This window comes from Talpa occidentalis, unplaced genomic scaffold (genome assembly GCF_014898055.3).
Source record: "Talpa occidentalis isolate TD23 unplaced genomic scaffold, MPIMG_talOcc4v2.1 talOcc4.5, whole genome shotgun sequence".
NCBI lineage: Eukaryota > Metazoa > Chordata > Mammalia > Eulipotyphla > Talpidae > Talpa > Talpa occidentalis.
The window spans coordinates 3,034,794-3,054,440 of NW_023604861.1; the positions used below are offsets into that span (position 1 = coordinate 3,034,794).

Genomic DNA, 19,647 nt, shown 5'->3' on the forward strand with positions numbered 1-19,647 from the left:
AATATCAGTCATTCCAAAGACTGAGAAATGGCTCTCCATGCTTCCACAGACAGCAGTCATCATACTCATACATGCTCACGTGCTCTGCTCTGCTCTCAAGTGCTGTTTTTCCTTGGTTTTCTGCACTTCATGCCCTTTCATTTAGTGACTCAAGATGCAGACCAGCTCTGGCGCTTCTACCTGAGCCTCAGGAGTTCCTCAGGGAAAGGGGACGCATGTGTGAGTGGGGGCACCCAGTTTAGTGCCAGGTCGTCACAATTCTGCCCTGACACCTTCCTCTAAAGTCTTCCCTTTGGCAGAAAAATAAAGTGATTTTTCTCTCTGTCATTCTTCAGCATGTTGTGTGAGATGTGGCTTGTTTGTTCTTTCATCAAATGTTTATTGAGCGTCTACTATGCCAGGCTCTTTGCTAGTGCCAGGAATGGGGAGAGTTATCGTGAAATAGCTTAATATCTTCTTAGGAGAGACTTTTGATAGGATGATTTGCATATCCATCTAATACAGTGGACGCTGGCCATGGAGATTCCAGAGGTGCTCATGGTGTGGTGGTGGGCGCAAAAAGGGGGCTTCAATGTGAACGATAAAGAGGTAGCTATTATCGATTGGTGCCTAACGAGGTATCAAGTAGAGAAAAAGAGCGGCAGGAAAGGAGAGGTGTGCAGAAACCCTGAACAATCAAAGTTCCTGGAAGGGATGCGATTGAATTTTAAGGCAACTGAAAGCTTTATCAGTCATCAGCAGAAAAAATAAATGGGCACCCTCATTTTTTAACATGACTCCTAAAAATCAATCACCTCCCTATCCACACCTGCCAACCCTTTCAAGTTTTCTTTATTAGGAGTAAGTTCAGTTATAAGCTCAGTGAGCATCTATTGATCGAGTGTCTTTGACAATGAACGTTTAGATTGGTGTGCGGGGCCAGAGCTTAGAGGAGCACAAGGCGGCCGGGTCAGCCCCCAGGAGAAAGCCTGCACCTGAGAAGACGCATGTTGACCTATGTCTTCAGGAGGGGAGGCCATTACCTGGCTCATCTTCACTTGAGATGTGCTTGATATTCTGGTTACTTCCACTGGACTCTATTAGAATCCATTCTGTCTAGGCCGGGGTGTTAGAAGAGGTGGCAATAGTCTCAGGAGTCAAATGCCAGCCCAGATAAACGTAACTTCTTAGGGAATAAACATAGAAATGGCTCTCATTTTTTATGGAGCTCTTATAATGGCTGGCATTAGAAGTAGTCTGTAAACATTATGTCAATTTTTAAACAGTTCCGCATGGTAGAAGTATTCTTGTTGGACAAATACAGATCTGAGTTTCAGAAAGTCCACAGTTTACCTGAGACTTCACAGCGCAAAGGTATCAGGATTGGTGTTCAGGGCAGGCATCTCTGAAACCCGAGTTTCCTCCGTCCTTGCATGCTGGACACAGGGAGGTGGGCTCTCTGCCACAAAGGCCATGGCTGAGCACTTCTGGGCACAGAGATCTCGATTTCTGCCCCTGATGTTCTGAGTGAACATCAACTGTGACAATAACAATAAACTAAGTGACAATAAACTATGTAATGGCTGAGATGAGCTCAGCTGTATCGGTGGCAGAAAGACTTGATTTATAGGTTGATCATTATTCATTGTTGTACTTAGGGATTCTGCAACTCGCGGTGTATCTGGGAAGCGTGGCAGCAGATGCAGACTAGACCCATTTGTTCATCAGGGACTTGCTGAGACAGAGGGACCGTGAAGAGAGCAGAAGTAAAGCTTCTAAGCGGAGGCTTTTAGCTGTTTATTTGCTGCTCTAATACATTTCTCAAAAGCTTCGTTCTGCACATGGGATTCCTGGGCGGCGGTCAGCGCCGCTGTAGCGTGCTTTCAAACCCGGGGTCTAAGGACCGGGGTGGGAAGCCACGATGCCGTTGTTGCCTCTGAGGGGCACACACTTTTATTTTGATCACTTTTGTTTTGATCCTGTTGTCTGTCTCCGATGGGGCAGGGCTTGGTTGCATCACAGTTGCCTTTGGATGATGTTTACTGTGAACTGATATATTAGTTATTAAGTTTATATTGTCACATAAAAATTCCCATTTACTCAAGAGAGGGACTATCTATAAATCACAACTGAATAAAAGAATGGCTTTTGTGGATGTAATTTATTAGTATTATGACTTTAATTAACTTGCTCATAATAATGAAGACGTGAATTACTCCGGGTTCTGCCTGACAGATATATTGTCAGTGTTTGCTCACCTGGACTATTTTTAATATCTCTGACAACCACCCCAACTCAGCGAACCCCAGTACTTCTATATTCATGAAGAAAATGAAGGGATACACAAATAATGCTTAATTAATTTTACTTGTGATGTGCAAGAATCATCATCGTCTGTTACATGCTTCCTCGTGTCATGTTCCTGCTCCCTCGACTGAGTTCTATTTTATTAAAAAAAGACTTTTAGGGGGCAGGTGGGGCCCCCTCCGTGCATATGGCCACCTGCCTGTGTCTGGAGGGTCCCTGGTTCCAAGCAGGTTGGGGGTCAGGAGACTCCAGGCAGGCACATTTGGGAGTCTGGGGAGATTCTCCTCTGCTCCTCAGGGGTCCCTGTCTCAGCCATGGTGGCTCAGGCAGCCCATCCCCATGCCCCAGGCAGAGGAGCTGGGAAGGCTGACCTGTCCCGGGCAACTAAACAGCACAAATAACCCTCCAGGGAGTGTAGAAGTTCTTAGGCTCAGCACTGAGCAAGGGGAGTTGCTCGGTTGCAGAAAGAAATGCCCGGCTCTGGGTGACATGGACCGGGTAAGGACAGGAATCCTGGAGCTGGAGGGGCTGGTGAGGCAGCTAGTCAGGCTTGTGAACTGAGTACTGCTGATCCCCAGTGCTAAGGAAGTGCCCACTGGACACCTGTACCCCGAGAGCAGAGTGGGGAGTGGCTCTGGATGCCCTGACTCATCACCACACTGGTGCTATGACATCCAGACCTGGTCAGAAGTTTGTGGGCACTTTTGGGAAAGTTTCCAATATCTACTGTCTTCCTGTGAAATGGTTGCAGCAAACTCGCCAGCCACCTGGATATGCATACAAGCATGCCAACTACCTGCTTTCCAGAAAGACCAATTTCCCGGAAAGCAGGAAAAAGTCGCCTCCGGTTGTATTCTCTTTCCCTGAACCTGAAAGTTATCGCCAGGTGAGCATGCTGCAGAAAGACCAGAGTGGATCAGAGAGATTTACACACACACTACGACACTACACAGTCATTAAGCCAACGAGCTCTTGCCATCTGCTACACCACGCGTGGAACGGGAGGGGATGGCGCTAAGCAAAATAAAGTAAGAAGGAGAAAGACAAATTATTTCATGCATATGTAGAATATAGAGAAGCAGAATAATAAAGGACCCAACAAAAGTAAACCAAACAGACTCTAGAAATCTGGTGGTAGAATTGAGGCTCCCAGAAGGGCCAAAAGATGGTAGTGGGGGGCTTTGGGTGTCTGAAGATGTGTGAGCCTGTACCTCTGAGTATGTATGTTGTAAATCAGCATCTCGATGAAAAAGAAAGGAATCCACCACCGAATTTTATTGAGATGTAATTGACATATGGCAATGTATTGACCTGATCAGCTATTTGATAATTGCAAAGCAATATTAAGATGTCCAATTACTATCTGTTGTCAGTTATGTTTTTTTTCTGTGACGAGACCTTTCAAGATTTACTCTCTAAGCAACGTTCCAACATGCCAGGGAGTATTATTAACCATAGTCACCATGCTGTCCTCAAATCCCAGTCAAGGACTTCTTTATAACAGAGAGTCTGTAGGTTAAGGTATATTTTAAGGAGAATAAATCCACCTATTTTATATACATGCATAATTTGATGAATTTTGTTAATTGATACCATCATGAAGTATCACCACTGTAATGATACAGAACATTTCCATTATTCCGGTGAGTTCTCATGTCCCAGCTCCAGTGAACTATTAGACATGAACTGCTAAGATTTCTGTCACACTGCTTTAATCTTTCTAGAATTTCAGATAAAGGGAATTATATGATACACGGCCTGTGTCAGTCAGACCTTACTGAGGACAGGAGATTTGTATACACACACACACACACACACACACACACACACAGAGTATACAGATAAATACATATACACATATACACAGTAGTAAATTATAGGTGTGCATATGTATATATGAGACAAAGATATGAGAGAGAGAGGAGAGAGGGATTTGTTTTAAGGAATTGACTGTATTAATTAAAGGGTTGATAAGTCTGAAATTGGCAAGGCATCCTGTCTGTGGCTGAATGTTCTAACAAAAGTTGAGTGAATTAAATAAACTCTTTAGCCCAAAGCATACTAGAGGCAGTGTCTTTCCTTTTTTGGTGGGGGGGGGGATTCCACCACTTTGGATGGGGGCTCAGCATTTTCTCCTACAACTGTACTCAAAGTATACTGATTTACTAATCTAAATGTTAATTCCATCCAGAAAAACACCTTCAATCTAATGGGTGTTGGACCCAATACAAGGGCCCCATAGTCAAGTCAATGCACAAAATTAATCAGCTCCCAACCTTTTGTGTTTGAGTTCCTTCACTAAAGCAATGTGCTCACAAGACTTTTCCCTGCTGTTACATGAGTTATTAACACTTAATTCTCTGTATTGTCCAGTTGCGTCCATAGAATGAATATCCTACAATTAACTCTCCATTCACTAGTTGATGAACATTTGGCTTCTTTTCAGCTTCTGTCTAATGTGGAAAATGCTGCTGTGAACTGTGACAATCAGATGGCTTTTCATATAAGTTTTTGAGTAGCATTAATATGGTTGATTTTACTCCATATATTCTGCACACAAACGTCGAATGTTTCTGTTGCCCTGTAGCATTTACAGAGTATGTTTGCATTTGTTGCTTCATTTAATCTCCACCCTATAATTAGTCAAGTAATAAAACATGTAAAATAGTACTTTTTGTACGTGTTTTTACAAGTTGGCTCATTTAATATTTACAACAGTTCCAGCATCTAAGTACTTCTAGATCCACTTTAGATATGACAATTTTGAAGTTTGGGGTATGCAGAGATTGACCTAGAGATGACTGTGGTGGGGGGTTACAGAACTGGGGACTCACCACAATATTCTGCCTCCAAGCCTGGTAACCAGAGGTATACTCAGAAAAGGATAAAATTATGATAAAATGTTGATAGTCCCGTAGGGACTTTAAATCTAACTTAAAGCCTGCTTCCTGGTGTTAAAGAATTTCTCTGGGGAGCTTTGGGCATCAGAGTTCACCATTTTATCTCATGGTAAGACCATCCTCATCTGGTGTCTTTTATGGAATTCTGATATCCATAGACCAACAACACAGTGTTACTCGGCGATTGTTAGGGCAAATAAATAATGCCCATATTTTTGGATTCTACAGTCATAATAACAGGCATTTTTTTCCCCATAAGCCCTTTTGAAAGGGAGCCTTTACATGTTTCCATGAAACCCTGCAAAGTAGAAAATTTAACAAATCCTTTCAGTAGATGCTAAATACCATCAACATGTGAATCATCTTTAAATCATTTCCTTAACAATAGCTACATTGGGAATGGTACAAATTACTTGGCTAACAGAGAGCCGGAGAACGCCAGCCTTCTGATAAACCAGCAAACCCAGACCAAGTCAGTGTGGCTGTGACTTCAGGCTTGCTTGGGGCTGGGAGGGCGTCAGTGGGTTCCAGTACCTGTGAGAGCGCGCAGGCCACACCCAGTTGCTCGGTCTGCTTCTCTGAATCATGAAGGTGGACTGGGCTTAGCGCTGAGGTTGAGCTTGGGTCCAACCGCCAGACTGGACACAGTCTGGTCAGTCACCTCGGCTGCTGCTGCCCTCAGAAAGCGTGAATAATAGAATCCTGGGCTTGGGAGCCTCTGCTCGAGCTATTTCTGTGTGTAGCTAATCCCTGGCTGCAATACCAAGGCTGCTGAGTAATTCCTCAGCTTTCTGACACTTTCATGGAGGGGATGTTCCCCATCTTCAACACCACGAAGAAGGATTTAAGTTAGATTTAGGAGTTGGCCGATGGTAAGGATTAGAAACTTGGGAGCCATTTATGGAAGGAGGTGGTGAAGTGTCCCTGGAGGTCTTTGGCGATGGCTTAGATGTTGCTGACCTGAAAGCAGAGGTGGTTAGAACATGCTGGATTCGCATATTATGGATTTCATGATATCTTTGAGAAAGTCCTCGAGGTTCTCTTTGGGGCAACATGGACATGGCTCGTCCTCGCTTAGGAGCTGGAGCCCCTTATGCTGGGCAATTAAACTGCTCACAGTTTAGAGGTGAGTCAGCCCTTCCTTGATTCAGAACAGCTGAACAGCTCTTAATTCAGAGGCACCCTAAGGAAAACAAGTCTGCTTTAGACGCTTCCAGAACTTTCGACCCAAGGCACCAGGTAGCAAGCCTATAGCTGAGAAATAAGGACATTTAGGCGTCACCCGAAGTTTAGACACTCACGAGTCCCAGCTGCCAGGTCCTTTCTCAACCACTACCAAAGTGAGGGGTTCAGGGTGACAGGCAGAAGCGTTATGGGTCATGCTGAGAGCTGGGCTCTCTGGCTCATGGAAGAGCAGATCTCAAGGGTTCCAACCCGTACTGAAAGGGACGATGTGTGTGAGTATGTGGCAGTGCCCGGCCAGCCAAGGAAATTGTACTGGTGAACGTTTAAAACGTTAGTCTAGTAAGAATCAAGGTGCCTCCCACAGGAGGGAGACGGCTCACATAAACACTTAAGTTAGCAGAAGAGCCAGCTATCTGTCTAAATGGACGGCACCTGTCAGGTGAGCAGGGCTCACTCTATTGGGTACGTGCGTGTCCTTGACGCGAGGCCATGCTGGAGGTCAGGGCCTCGCTCACATTCTGGATTTGCATCGAGTGGCGTTACCACGTGAATCCCTCCCAGAAGCCTGTGTCTGCGTTGGCAATTTGAACAAAGCCAGGAGCAGCTAATATAGTGATTGGCTGTGCCAGCGGGTGGTAGACTCGCTGGAGGCTAAATCAGAAACAGAAAGGGGAAATGTAATGGTGTTGAGCTGAATATCTTGTCATCCAACTTTTAAGATGTAGTCACGTAATATCAGGTTCCCTTTCCAGTGTGTCCTGGGAGATCAATGCCACACACTGGGGGTGGGGGGTAAGAGAGGACTCTCTAGAAAGAGCTGACTTGGAGTTGGGGGCAGTGTTTGGAAATGAGTAGGTCATTATAATATTTACATATTTATGTAAAATCTTTATGTACATATTTCTCTTTCCATAAATGTTTATGTCGAGTTTAAATAACAAATCTAAACACCAGTTTTCTCTAACTTTTTTTTCTCTCCAGTAATTTCCTTCATTCCCTAATGCTTGTTATTCCCTGGACCCACTCTTTTTTGTGTATTTTCTAAATTTATAGGCACATAATTCTCAGAGTTAACTCTTTTCCTCTTTATTTCCCTGGTCATTAGCTAATGTTAACAGCCCAGTTAAATCCCATGTTTTTAACCCGTACCTTCATTGAAGGGAGAAAGTTTTTACCCTCAGTAAATTTTTCTTGATGTAATTCTATTTTAATTTGATTGTTCATGATTTCCTCAGTATACACAGACTAATATGTTCACTTTAAGCATAGCTGACACTAATAATTGCATTTCGTCCTGGATTGTACCACAATATTTTACACTTGCTGACATGTAGCTCTCTCCTGACTTTATACTATATGCTTGATTTTCAGAGAAATAGAATGTAGAATAGTCCTATTTCAAGGAATATAAAATGAACATGATCACTAATGTTAATTATTTATATTCCTCAAATGCTATTAGTACATACATTATTAATAAATGGAGTTCTGTGAAGTAGAGCACTTTTGGGTAGTGGAGGAAAGAAATGACTGGAGATGCAATCATATGTCTAACACACTGTTCTGAAACTTGACAACCTGGCCTTATTTCTAGAAAATCAGGCTTCAGTGATAGCCATCGTGAGTAAATCACAAAACTTCTTGCAGATGGGATCCGTGCAAGGCCGGGCTGCTTGTGCAACTGCGTGGACTCACAGGGGCTCTGCTCGCCAGGTTCAGACCCTCACTCAGCCAACAAACTTTGAATAAAAATAAATATTGACAACAAGAGGGGCTGCGTGGTGGCTAAGTCATTGCTAAGAATCTCTAGAGAAGATACCAGTTAAGGTTCTTTCTAAATCACTTGATACCCGAGGAAGGAGGCCGCGGGCAGACACGCTTACATTAAAAACAAAGGAAAGAGGGGACATGAGACGTGGTCTGGGAACCTGCAAACCACCGCGTGCACAGGGGCAGATGTGGGGCTCTGTGTGTGCCTGGAACCCTCCAGCGGGGCCCCGGAGGTCAGGTCTGAGCAAGGGGAGGCCTAGTTTGCGTGGGCTCAGCGAGCCCCAGGCGGGCGCGGGGAAGGGGTCAGCGCGCCCCAAGTGGACCTCAGGGGTCTCCCCGACAAGGCGGCGAGGGAGGTGGCCTCCCGAAGAACCTCAGGCGTCGAGGGGGCATGTCTGCACGCAAGAAGGGGTCCCGGCGGGGCGAGCCTGCGGAGGAACCCAGGGCAGAGGGGGGCGGAGCAAGGCGGGGCCGAGCTGCCCAGAGCTGCAGGTGCCTCTGCACGCGGGGCGCAGGTGGGGGCGGCGCATCCCGGCCGCCCAATGGGGAGCTCCGCTGGGCCTGCAGGTGAGCCCGCTGCAATCACAGGCGTCCCTATAAAAGGGAGGTGCGGGGCCCGTGCAGGTTTCCATTTGTGGAGTTGGAGCCTGGCGTCGAGGACTCGCAGTAAGTGGGGCGCTTCGCGGAGCTGGGGCGGGGGGCCGAGGCCCTGCTCTGGGCCGTGGGACTCCTGCCGGGCGTCTGGCCCCCCGACTTGCACCGTAACACATTCCTGGGGTGGCCTAAGCCCCTCAGGTTAGGTTGGGGAGTTACTCGGGAAGGCAAAAGTAGCTCATACAAGCAAAGACCACATTGAATGTGGGGAGCAAAGAACATGGGGTCGAGAAAGATGGGGTGCGGCCTGGCAGGATGCCCTGGGACCTGCTCATACTTTGGGTTTGAAGCTGGGGGGCGTCTCTGGGTTTGGGTTGGGGAGGGATGGCACTGGGGGTGTCTTGGGTTAGCCACCCACAGAAAGGGGAGACAGGACACCCCCCCGGGAACGTAACAGCATGGACACAACTGGCTGTGTCTGCCCGGGTCGGGAGGTAAAGGCTGGAGACGCCAGCTTGGGGGTCCCGGGGGGCTGGAGACGCCAGCTTGGGGGTCCGGGAGGCTGGAGACGCCAGCTTGGGGGTCCGGGAGGCTGGAGACGCCAGCTTGGGGTCCCGGGAGGCTGGAGACGCCAGCTTGGGGTCCCGGGAGGCTGGAGACGCCAGCTTGGGGTCCCGGGAGGCTGGAGACGCCAGCTTGGGGTCCCGGGAGGCTGGAGACGCCAGCTTGGGGGTCAGGGAGGCTGGAGACGCCAGCTTGGGGGTCAGGGAGGCTGGAGACGCCAGCTTGGGGGTCAGGGAGGCTGGAGACGCCAGCTTGGGGGTCCGGGGGGCTGGAGACGCCAGCTTGGGGGTCCGGGGGGCTGGAGACGCCAGCTTGGGGTCTCGGGAGGCTGGAGACGCCAGCTTGGGGGTCCGGGAGGCTGGAGACGCCAGCTTGGGGGTCCGGGAGGCTGGAGACGCCAGCTTGGGGGTCCGGGGGGCTGGAGACGCCAGCTTGGGGGTCCGGGGGGCTGAAGACGCCAGCTTGGGGGTCCGGGGGGCTGGAGACGCCAGCTTGGGGGTCCGGGGGGCTGAAGACGCCAGCTTGGGGTCCCAGGAGGCTGGAGACGCCAGCTTGGGGGTCCGGGGGGCTGGAGACGCCAGCTTGGGGGTCCGGGGGGCTGGAGACGCCAGCTTGGGGGTCCGGGGGGCTGGAGACGCCAGCTTGGGGGTCCGGGGGGGCTGGAGACGCCAGCTTGGGGGTCCGGGAGCTGGAGACGCCAGCTTGGGGGTCCGGGGGGCTGGAGACGCCAGCTTGGGGTCCCGGGAGGCTGGAGACGCCAGCCTGGGGGTCCGGGGGGCTGGAGACGCCAGCTTGGGGGTCCGGGGGGCTGGAGACGCCAGCTTGGGGGTCCGGGAGGCTGGAGACGCCAGCCTGGGGGTCCGGGGGGCTGGAGACGCCAGCCAGGTGGCGGGGTGGGGTGGGGAAAGCGTGGAGACGCCAGCCGGACCCCAGCCTGAGCGGACGGCGGGGAACGCCCCGGGACGGAGCGCAGGTGAGCGCGGGCTTTCTCTGTTGGCTTCTTGGTCCTGAGTCGGGGTGCAGCTCTCTGAGGGGGCGGGGCGGGTAAGCGTATGGGGTCCATTTGTGGGGTCCGTGTGAGACAGGCCGAGTCAGTGCTGCCATTTACCCGGGATTGAACCCACGTTGCTTCCATAATAAACTGATTGGGGGGCGCGGCTTGAGGTTCCCGAGTGAGACCCGGAGGAAATAAAGTGTCTCATCTGAGTTGAAGTTTTTTCTCAGACTGTTCAAGACTCATAGGCTTTTGGGGGGGGCGCGGGGGGAGTCTGTATGTCCGCCTCAAGCCCAGGCCGGTGCTCTCAGTCCACCCAGGTCTTAGGGCCCCCGGAGCGGACAGGCCTGGACTGACAGCAGCGTGAGATGCTGGGGAGGGGCTGATGGTGGTGGCGCAAGGTGGGGACACCTGACGGGACACCCTAACCCTACCTCAGTGAAAAACAAGTCTTGGCTCAGTAAGTCTCGGGGGAGTCCTGGCGGACAGGACCCTTGGCTGCCTGCACCCCTCCTGATTCCTGCCCGTCTCAAGGCGCCCCACTTCTGGGCTACCGATGTGACCCCGGGTGGCTAGACAGGGGTTTGGAGTTCAGATTTTAATTTAACTGAGGTGATGTTGGGGTACCTGGTCAGGTGTCACCACCCCGTAGGGCACCACCATGGTCCATTGAGCTCTTTCTCGGAGGGTTTCATCAAGAATTGCTGTGTATGCTGAGAGCACGCCTGTTCTCCCCACACAAAGAAGGGGGACTTCTGAGAACTGGGCAAATGTGGGGCTGCTGGGGATGGCCACCTGAGGGCAGGGGAAGTCAGCTTGTTAAGGGAGCAAGTGGTGCCCATTTAAGCCCTTGGTCTTTGTTTTTCTGGCCTCAGCTCGCGCAGCTGGAGCTGGCATCCTTGATTGGTAAACAAGGCTCTTCCCGAACAGCTCTCACCTGTGGCCGCCCCAGCAGCTCTCAGTCTTGTGTGTCCTGCGCGAGCCTTAATTGCCCATAGGCTGGCTGCATTCTAGGGCTGATTAAGTGCCCAGCGCGCCAGGTGTGTGCTATAGAAACTTGTGCCTGAAGTCCTGAGCCCATGTGCGCTTCTGGCCTCAGTCACTCCAACCCCTTCCCACCCCCCAGGGTTCTGGGCCTGCCCTCTGTCCCCACGTGGCATTCATTGGGCATGTCCAGCAGCAGCTGAGGCCCAGACCAGCTTGGACCACACTAGAGTGGCCTCCTAGTAACTCGTATGTTACCCTGAAGACTGACTTGCTTTCCAAGCAAGGTCATAGTCGCACACCATCCACACCCTCTGTGCAAGTCAGCCTGCTCTTGTCCCCACACACCACTCCAGTCATCCTCAGTTTTCAAAGGGTTCGCTCTGGGCCTGGCATACAGGTGGCCCTCCAGGTAAATACTGAAGTGCAAGGTCGGGGCAGGGCCACGAAGAGGCAGAGATTCAATAAAGCTGTGGTTGTGCAGTGTCCAGAGGCTCACACTCTAGGGGCCTGGAAGCCCGTGTGCTGTGGGCCAGAGTGAGGTTAGTGGCAGGGAGGGCGGGAGGTAAGTCCTTTGGGTGTCTCTGCCCAGTGTCAGGGACCCAGTGACTTTGGGGCCTTCAGGGCAGGTGGCAGCTTTCTGAAGGGGCATTTTTGTTTAAAGTTTGTTCCACCAAACTACCTGCACCCAGACCCATCTGCCTTCCTAAGGAGGGATTTAAAGATGCAGGAAAGACTGGAAAATGGGTTGCTAATTGGCACAACTTACTGTTGATGCAGGGCTGGGGGGGGGGGAGTGTCCCGTCTGAAGCTGCCATGGCCCATCAGAAACTGCCTCCTCCGCCCAAGGGTCCCACTTCCAGATCGAGAGACCAGGTGCATGGTTCTCCCTCACTGTTCATGTGTGTACTTGGTGATTTACAGTGTTGCATGTGCTGTGGCTTTTAACTGAGCGTGTTCTCCTTCCCAAGAATGCTGCTGTATTTGCTTTGTCCTCAAGTCTGTCCCGAATACCCCACTGGTGGGGCAGGTCTGGAGCTGGGTCCCCTGTCCCGGCCGCTCTGGCCCTAGGGGCCTCAGCTCCTCGCTTGAACATGCCTCCCCTTCATAGCTTATCTGTAAGATGTCAGAGGAGGAAGGAACCTTGGTTGTCTCGGCAAAATCTTTACCTCACGCCCAAATCCGTCTGGCCTCCTGATAAACGATCAGACAGGCTGGCGATGGGCTCCTTCTGCAGCCCATGGTGTGTTCATTTGGCTCCAATTTCTAGAAAGTTTCATGCTGAATGAATAGACCCACCGCTTTGAAAAGGCGGTCTGACTTCTGCAGTGATGGAGCATTTCATTCTCCTTAAATCTGACAACGCTAAGTGTCTGAAGACAGGGCGCATGAACCTCTTAAGTCTCCTAGGCTGAGCCAGCTCGTTTTCCACGTCACCAGTGTGTTCAGCTGTGCTTCAAACGTCAGGTTTTCTTCCTTGCACTTTCCAGGTTGTATTTCTCCTACAGCACCATACGTGGCTCCATCTTTCTCCCGATCCAGGATCCAGGCCTGGAGCAAAGCCGCCAGGTGCTGTGTGATGGAGAGCATCTCTGTTTGCCGTAATCAGAGAAAATGGCTAGCGATTACACCCCTGGATACCCTTTTCCCTATAAGCTCTTCTCTCCCACCTCAACTTAGCCTTTTCTGCTCAATCTTGTTGTCGAGATCAATTCCTTCATTTAATACAAATCTGTTGAGCATGTTCTGGTAAGAATTCTGATGCATTGGGCTTAAGGAGTGGGATAAACCAGTGTCTGCCGTTAAGGACAGCGGGGCGGGGAAGCCATGCCAAGGGGGCAGAGGGAGAGCTTGACACCGGAGGAAGGACCTAGATGGAGGTGGGTAACAGCAGGTGTGGGGTGAGCGCGGTGCTGGGACAGCTAACGCAGTTATGTATTGTCTGTGGCTGCCCCAGAAAGGGTGATGCAGGCGGGAACCATAGAGCTAAAAACACTCGCTCCCCGACCCTTTAAGGAAGAGTCTGCTAAACCCTGATCTAGAAAAATCAACCAAATAAGAGAAGAAGGGTGAGGAGGGGTAACTCTTGACGGGTCAGAGGGAGCCAGATGGATGAGCTGACCTGGGCAGATGCTGGGGTAGTCCAGGGAGACGCCTGCGGGAACTGCAGGATCCCTGGTCCTGGGGCAGGGTGGGCCCGGCCAATCCCGTTGCCTGGAGCAAAGCAGTCGGGTGAGAGCCATGGACCTTACTCAGGTGAAGGGAAGCAGGCAGGTTGTGGGCGAGCAACCCTGCCCTGCCACGGCTTGGGGTCTGTGCCAGAGGTGACCGCAGCCAGATCTTGAACACTTGAGAGTGGAGTCCCCGTGACTTCCTGGCAGTGGCTGTGGGGTGAGGGCAGGAAAATCAGTGACATTTCCACCTTAATTTTATTTACATAAAATTGTAAATTTACCTAAAGATGCAAAATTGGTTCAAGGACATTGTTACAGGTTTACTAGATTTACCTAACGTTCTGCCTCATTTGCTTTGTTTGACCCCCATCCCTCGTCCTGTGCCTACTCAGACCTGACATGCGTGCTCTGGAGACATTCTCGTAAGTCATCCATGCTTTTCCCTTTCCTGCCTCCCCCGGGAGTGTTTCGTGGTGGGGTGTGCCCGCCGACCACTTGAGAGGAGGTACCTGGAGAAGCGGGGGCTGCTTTTGGACAGCAGGTGGAGACTGGAAATGTGGTTTTTGACATTTGAAATTTAGTGTCTCAGACCTCTTAGAGAAATATGTATGGCAGCTTACTGGACAGCAGTTCTGCAGCTCTGGGAAAACCTGGATGCATGGACTGAGGGAGCTGAGATAGGGCCCTCCGTGAGGGAATGTAAGGAAAGATGAGGTCTGAGGACGGCACCTGGGCTTCTGACCCTCGGGTCTCAGGGAGATCGGGAAGATCACTAGGAGGGGAGCTGCGGGACAGGTGCAGACATCAGTGAGTCGCCTAAGGAGCTTGTGGGAAGACCGCAGCTTGAGTCACTATTGGACTCATTGCCATGCGATGTGCTGGTGGCAGACGTCTGGGGGGTCGGGGAGGAAAGACTTTAGAAACACCGTGGGGTGGGGTGGGGCCTCCTGCAGTGCTAGAAGTCTCTCAGGACAGGCACCAAGGGGAAGATGCAGGTGCAGTTGAAGCTGACTTGCGAGTGTGGGAGTGAGTGGAAGTTCCCTGTTGCATTATTTCACAGAAATCAGTCCCTGGAGGTGAGGGAGAGGAGGCAAGGTGGCATGCTTCAGGGAGACTCTTGGGTTGGAAGAGAGGTGGGCAGCACGGAGGACCCTGAGCACAGTGGCCGTTGATGAAAACCTAGACCAGTCACCTGTGTGCGCTGCAGGGGCCTTCGTCCATCCTGGCAGGGAAAGTGACCTTGGAGTGACCCAGGGTTGGCATTTGCCCGCAAGTTTGAAGCAGGCCAGGGAGTGGAGGATTCCTGCGGAGCAGCAGTACTGGAGGGTGCATGCAGGCGAGAGGGAGGACCCAAGGGGATTCGGGAGAGTGGAAAGGGTGTGTAGGGACCGCTCCTAAAGCTGAGCTTGCTGTGAGCAAGGAGCTGGCGCCCTCCGCGCTGCAGTGCAGGGACTGGCAGCGGGGTGCCCCGGAGGTGACGGGCAGGAGCAGAGGAGGATGGTGTCCTTGAGCTGCGTCTCGGGGGCATCCGAGCAGTCAGCACTCGACCTTGAGGCGCCCTTGCTGCCACCTCAGATGACAGTGTTTTCACTTTGTCTCCAACAAGTGTTTCAGGTTTCCACTGAGCCGCTCACTGGGGTTGGTTCAGCTGCTTCAGTCGGCTGTGTCCAGCTTCCAGGTCTCCACATAGCGTGGTCCTTGTAACCCAGGGGCGTGGTGGGGGAGCTGCACAACCCTGGGGGGCCTTTCAGATGTTGACAAGATTCCCCCTTGAATAGAATTCCACATATTGTAGGAAGCAGTTTTTAAAGTCACATTATGGTCACAAATGCTAAAAATAAATTGCCAGAGGGAGCTCGGCATCTTAAAAGCAGGGAGAAATGCCCCAAACTGGAAGCTCCGGATGGCCTGTGAGGCCTCTCGCCCTGGCGTCCGAGTCCAGGGGCCACGCTGGGCCTCTCTGGGGGGCCGTGGCTGATCTTCGGACTTGACGTCCTAAAACTTTCGGTCGAGCCACCAGTGTAAAGCGAGGCAGGCTGGGTTGACTTGGTTACTTCATTTCGCAGAACAAAAAAGAATGATTGATTATGGAGAATAAAGGCCAGGGGTAAGATTCAATAAATACACATTTACAACCAATTACTTTTAGGTTTTAATTTAATTTGGTTCTTTGCTTCCAGCCAAACTTGGTCCTCAACTGACGGATAGATTCTTGTGAAACTTTTAATTACTCGGTAGTTCTCTCAGAAGAGAATCGGGCTTATGTTTTTTGCCTCTCATCATAATCCCTGGATAAAGGCAAGCAGGAGCCTTTGGAGAGAGGAGGCTTTTGAAGGAAAGAGCATATGTAATTGATTGTGTGGTTTGGATGAGGAGGAAAGAGATTTAAAATTGGTGGGCCTCATTTAAGGTTTAAAATTCAAGTTTTAATCAAGCACGGATCTAAAAAGCATAAGGGTCACTGCCAATAATTGCTTGGAATATAGCTCGGAGAGTGGGTTTCAAGTGTGTTACATTATCTGCGGAGTTGCTCACTGCAGCCGGGTTTAATGGGACTTGATGCCGGGAAGCACCCGTCGGACATGCAGTGGAGGCGTTCTGTTCTTTGCATAAACATGAGAAAATACTGAAATATTCTAGTATCTTCATCTTTAGGGATTATCACTAAAATAAACTTTTTAAAGGAATAGTCTTTATTGTGTATACTGGGTTATTCAGAGCAGAAACTGAGTCATCTTTTGCAAATCAATGGGATACAATCACTCCCTTTCCTGGCTCCACAGTACAGGAAGGATCATGTTTTCATAGTGTCAAGTGTGAGATTTCTGTTACGTAATAGAGGGTTCCCGAGGCTCAGGGCCTCATCACGGGCTTGATCCTGGGTGACCCGGTAGGAGACTGGACTCGAGAAACCCGCACTCTGGGTTGTGGTGTTCATGGTGGAGAACTGTCCCCAGGGGCGCTGGCAGGTCAGACATTTTCAGTGGTCATGGCTCGGGTAGAGAGGGGGGTGCTGTGACCCATCCTGGATGCCCGGGGTGGCCCTCCACCCCGCCCACGGTGCCACTTGTGCCAAGGTTGAGAAACGGGAGGAGCAAAGAACTCTCAGCTGCCGCCACTGCATGCTGAGAGCTGGTGTGGGCAGGGAGTCGGGGCCAGGGGTGGGGTGCCCCGAGGGCAGGGGGGCAGCTTCTGACCTGGCAGTGGTGGAGGGAAGCTGGTGGACGAGCTGCCTCAGCAAAGCATCCCCCTGGCCTAGGCTGGCCCATGATTGTTAAATGTGATTGTGTAGCAGCAGGGAGGGGAAGGGGAGTTGAAGATACTTAGAAGGCAGGAAGGTAACCCTTGGTGATGCAGAAGGGGGCGTTACAAACATCCCGAAGCTTTTGGCTTAAGCTACTGAGTGGATGCTGGGGCCAGAACATGAGAATCGCATGCAGAGGCCTTGGCGCTGCTGTGGGCGGCCTCTCGGGTGCAGAAGCGGGAAGAAATGGGGCTGTTCCGACAGTGGGGGGCGCGGGGGAGAGAGGGCAGCTGTAAGTTTAGAAGGAAGGGGGTTTGGTGGCAGGAATCTCACACCCTGAGAGTCAAGAGGCTTAGCAGCCCGAGGGGGATCCTGCAGGAAACAGAACTGAGGGGAGGGGCTGGGGAAGGTGCCGTCTGTCCTAGCCCGAGTGGTGGTTCCCACGAAATTCACATGTTGAACTTAGTCCCCAGTTTCCCTGAGGTGGGGCCTCAGGGAAGTGCGAGGGTCAGTGCTCTTTTCTGAGCCACAGGGAGCGGCACTGGGCCCTGAGTCTGCTGGTACCTTGTCTCCAGAATGGAGCGAACTCTGCTTACAAACCACCCGGTCCCTGGTTTTCCCAGTGCAGCTGCCTGGACCCACACGGTGGGTCCCCCTGGGGTCCTGCCAGGGCCGCTTATTAATGTCAGCAGTGGACGCGGGGCCCTTGTGGGGTGGCTGGCTGGCGGCTGTTGAGAGAGCAGGTAGGCTGTGCCAGCTCCCAGTTGGGGGGGGGGGGAGGCGGGTGCTGCTTGCACGCGCCTCTGAAATCGGAAAGGTGCACGAGCGGTGCTTGCCGCCGGGATGGAGGGTACCTGCCTGCTGAGATGAGGCCAGCAGCATTCAGTTAGCGCCTTTGGGTTTCTTTATGCTTAACCCTTTGCACTCCGAACCATTTTACGATATTTTGATTTAATTTCTTGTGCCATTTCAAGATAAAACTCCAGGGAAACATGCATGTCTCAAAAAGTTGCGTTGAAATAACCTCAATTCCCCATAATCACTAATTTCAATGTCCCCTGAGAGGGGACATCCGAGTGATATGCTAGAATTCCGATGTCCCCTGAGAGGGGACAGCGGAGTGCAAAGGGTTAACAAAAATGACCACCTCAAGCAGCAAAGCGAGTGTCCTGACCCGCCAACCCCTGCGAGACACCAAGAACAGGCAACGTGCGGGCTCGACTGAAGACATCCAGCTCCTCAGTGCTTGCCGACAAAAGGGGCAGTCCTTTTAGAGGAGCCCGGGGGTGGGTGGGGGGTGAGTAGTTCGTGGCCAGGGACAGGCACTGAGAGACCTGAGGGCAGTTTGTCCCACATGGGGGACAAGGAAGGACAAAGAGGCCTGTGCCAAGCTGAGCTGCCCTGCAGGTGGCAGATGGAAAGGCCTTTGTTTTAAAGTTTCTGCTGGTTTTAGCAACAGAAGGAAAGCAGAGCAGAGCCCAGAGAGCTGCTGTTTGGTCTGCTGACAGCTTTTTTTTTTAGCTTTTCATATTGGCTTCATTTTATGTATTAATATTTTATACCATTCTTTTCATACATTGCATGCTTTCTCTTAGGTGTCGTCCCTGTGTAATTCCCACCACCAGTTCACCCGTGCACCTTCGCCATAGTCCCTTGTGCTCTTCTCTCCCCTTTTGATCCCTCTCCCGCCCACTTCCCCTCCCCTGTAGAATGCCTGACTTAATATTTGCCTGTTAATTTTTTTATTTTCCTGATCCCTTATTTGGTTCCCCTATATCCCTCATAGGTGAAACCATCTGATATTTCTTTTTCCTTAAGGTTTCACTGAGCATAATCCCTTCCAGCTCCATCCATGTTGCTGTGAATGACGTGATTATCTTTTTGATTGCTGCATTGTATTCCATTGTGTGTATAGACCACATCTTTTTGATCCAGTTATCTGTTTTTGGGCATTTGGGTTGTTTCCATATATTACCTATTATAAATAGTGCTGCAATAAACATAGTGCTTTTAATGATATCTGTGCAGCTGGCTGTGGAGTTTTGTTAAGGCGGTAGCACGAGGTTAGGGTTAGAGAGAAAAACTGGCAAAGGTTTGGTGGTGGTCTGGTAACGCAAGTGTTGAGAATTCTGCCTGGTGGTCTTAGGCAGCACCCAGTTCCCAACCTCTGATGCTTCATTGCTTAATGATTCTCACTCTCCACCACCCCCTGATCAGATCTGGTTAGCTATGCGGTCTTTTCCCCACCCCTTAGCTTTTCATACTTAACAGTCACCATTGAGGTGCTTGAGCTCCCTCTCTGTATTATGCCCATACACAGATAATAGATCTCTCTAGAATAAGCAGCCAAAAGAATTGAAAATAAACTGAAATCTCAAGCCAACAGAATACAAAAGGGGAGAAGTTATTCAGATACTACTGAAAATGAGTGTGCACATCTGGAGTCCTTGCTGGCATGCCTTAATTAAAAGCCCATAAAACAAGCATCTTTGGGCTGTTTCAGATTGGTTGTCATTAAGAGTTCCAGAGACTCGGTCTCCATTTATTGGGCGTGATTTAAATACTCCAAAGAAAAATGGCAAGTCCAGACCCTGAAAGGGATTCAAAGGGTGGCTCTGGCCTTATTCCTTAGGTCTCCATAATAGGTTCATCTAGAAAATGAGCAAAACAGGGAATGATAGAAAATGTAAGTCAAAATGCACATGCGTGCTGCTTCTGGAGGGAGGCTGGCATTTGCTTGTTTCATAAAGTAGTATAGAAAAGACTCTGAGATGGTGTGTTTGCAAATTGGAGTCAGAAACTCAGTTCTTGCTCTTCCTTGCTTGGAAAATGATTTCAAAAGTTTTCTATGGTACTAGATTAAATGTGACAATTTAGATATATTGAATGTAATGGCTTTGTTATAGTCAAAATCTAAAACTCAGGCCGAACCTTTTGAAATTGTCCTTAGAG

General features: G+C 50.6%; 1 long non-coding RNA gene across 1 annotated transcript in view; it reads left to right on the forward strand.

Moving 5' to 3' along the window:
- Nucleotides 1–8,782: 8,782 nt before the first annotated feature.
- The window catches only part of LOC129146883 (uncharacterized), a 138,864-nt gene continuing 127,999 nt past the window's right edge, over nucleotides 8,783–19,647 (forward strand). The window contains exon 1 of the long non-coding RNA XR_008554227.1: nucleotides 8,783–8,807. This is a non-coding gene — a long non-coding RNA (uncharacterized LOC129146883). The remainder of the gene's footprint in view (nucleotides 8,808–19,647) is intronic.